General features: G+C 43.9%; 1 pseudogene; it reads right to left on the bottom strand.

Moving 5' to 3' along the window:
* Window positions 1-416: 416 nt before the first annotated feature.
* On the bottom strand, window positions 417-2436 carry LOC110680796 (annotated as a pseudogene).
* Between the last annotated feature and the right edge of the window lie 224 nt (window positions 2437-2660).

Raw genomic sequence — 2660 nt, 5'->3', positions numbered from 1 at the left:
ATTCTATGGTGAAATCAATAGACACAACCGAAAAGAAAAAAATACGCTCTTTACTTTAATTACAGAAAGATATTGAAATCATTATCATTTTCAGATTTTACTCTCTAAACTCTTCAGAAAATGAAAAACATTTTTTTTATTATCAACCTAAACCATAAACTGTATTTTATTTATTCATAGATTTGAAACTTGTTCGCGTGGCTAAACAGGTAATATCGATAGCGTAAAGAACGTGCCATCACTACTCAATGTGTATAAATTATTGTATTCGTAGAAGGACTATCTCCCTCCTTGCTAGTCGTTGACGTCGACGTTAGATATTATAGTGTTAACAGCGGTAATACTCGTGTAGGCAATCTATGTTCATTATTCCTGCTATCGTCATTCGGAGCTGCGACGCCCAGTCCTGAAGGGGATTAGCGGGAAGGAAATTCCTTGTCGTCGATGGCGTCGAGTGCGGTCGGTAAATTCGCTGCTCGGAAAACGTGCATCTCTACCTCCTTGCGGTTGGCAAGCTTCTTCGTTGCGATTCCGCTGTAGCGATCCTTCGGGTATCTCGTACTGCGATACGCTAGCTGCAACTGTTTCGCCTGCAGTCTAGATCGTAGTTGTACGAACGTTGCAAGTTCAGGCTGGTTGGAGGCGTTTGCACCCGTTGAGCGGTCAGCGGTGCCGTCGCCAAACGGTTCAGCTGGAATCGGTCTTCGTTGGCTTTCCGTGGCGGTGTCGATTGGAGCCGGCGCCCGAAAGACTGTATCGTAGCGAGGCTTCAGCAGAGAACATATCTCCTCGATACCACTCGAGGGTCTGCTGCACTCGTCCGGTAGGGTTACCGGGTTGGGTGTGCCTTCGGAGCACCTGGAGATACTGTAAGAGTTTCTTCCGACTGACGGACATGATATTGTAGGCCTCTTGGAGTTCAAGTTTTAAAAGCTCGGGGTCCTGAAATAGAACATGGATTAGGTACACGATTTTTCGAAGTTTGTTCGAAACTTACATTTTCTAAAGATCCGTCACTGACGTTGGAATCTTTGAGAACGTCCCCCTGGTTGGATGCGGCCGCTGCTTTCTTAGCTGCCAACGCTGCCTTCTCCCTCAGTTCCATGGCTGTTAAGGATCTGGCTGAACTGGACCCAGCATCACGAGGAAGCGGATGATGTCCGTATCCGGTCATTGGTCCGACTAATGTGGTGTTCGGAATGGCGCCAGATGTCGTTTCTGCACGTGCGGCAATGTCGAGTATTTCAGATAATCCATTTCAATGTTCTTGGAACGCATCACAGGTTGCTGGAGAGGTTTTTTTCGCCGGTGGCGGACGAGACGTAGACCATCGCTCCTGGTGGTCGCTCGTAATCTGCCAATGGGTAAATGAATCAATAGCATCTTTGGAAAAAGGGAATTGTTTCAAGAGCATACCTTGGGAGATTTCATGTGCAAGGCGTGCCGAATGATCAGGGATACGTCGGCATTCGTCGGATAGCGCATTAAGTATGTCAGGCAAGTTGTATAATCACTGTAAATTACTGTAAAAAAGTCTCAAATATTAACTCAGAATTTTTCAGAATAATCCAAACTACCTACACTTATCTCTAATCCTAATTAACATTGCAACGACGATAAAATTGATCAAGCTTAACTCTTCGCTATCGCCGAAGATGGCGTCCCACAGCAGCAGCAGGTCCTGGAGAGCGAATTCTCTTCCGAACAGCAGCCGAAGCCAACGGATGGCCGAAAAGCGCCAACGGAATGTCCAGCTTCAGCAGGTGGTTGTGAAGGTGTAGATCCTCCTTGATGAGGATTCGGTCTTTGATGTAGTTAAGTTGTTCCACCACTTCGATGTCGGGCTTGCGATTTGGCCTACTCGAAGCCGCCGGATCGGGGCTTGATGGGGAGGCAGACGTCACCACAGGAAAGTAACCGGTGGCCGTTGGAACCAGATCTGTGATGCGATAGAAGGATGCAATCTTGTCCATGATTTTGGAGAAAACGGCGCTGTAACGTGAGTAATTGTTATGGTTATGGTCGGTTCAATGTCTATTGATTTCAACAGTGAAACTTACAATGAATCCTTTTCGATATGATTAGGGTCAAGAACCGCTATGAGGTTTTGGCTGGAATAGAACAGAAACGTTATGTTGGATGAGTGAACTGTAAATCTAAATCTACTGGAATGGTTTTTCTAGACGCGAGCATGATTTATGATTCAGTATGGTATGAGGCCGCAGCATACAAATTGAAAAAAAAAATCGGACTACCCGTTAAATCTGATGTAAGTAATCTATTAATCCCTGTTCAAATTTGCATTTCAATGCAGTATTTACCGACGAATGCACAATACACGTTTAAATGTGGATGCCGACATAGGAAACGGATTGCCGAGAATTGGGTCCTAAATTTTTTAATAAAATCTTGTTTTTATTTGACAACCCCAAAGGACATGTTACTTCAACTACTTTAGCATTTTTTCCCGCTCAAATAACGGCTATATCATATTTAAACTCTAAATTTGAAAATTGGGTCCATAAATGAACCTTGACACTTAAGATCAACAGAGGCGAATGACACCAGTTAAAACCTCTATAATAAATAATAAATAACTTAAGATCATGGTTTGACGTTCGCTTAGTCGACAAAAACACCACAGGGGTTTTATTTTTAAC

Source organism: Aedes aegypti, unplaced genomic scaffold (assembly GCF_002204515.2).
Source record: "Aedes aegypti strain LVP_AGWG unplaced genomic scaffold, AaegL5.0 Primary Assembly AGWG_AaegL5_hic_scaff_1867_PBJ_arrow, whole genome shotgun sequence".
NCBI lineage: Eukaryota > Metazoa > Arthropoda > Insecta > Diptera > Culicidae > Aedes > Aedes aegypti.
The sequence above is the reverse complement of the archived record's forward strand: the minus strand, read 5'-3'. Positions and strand labels throughout refer to the sequence as shown.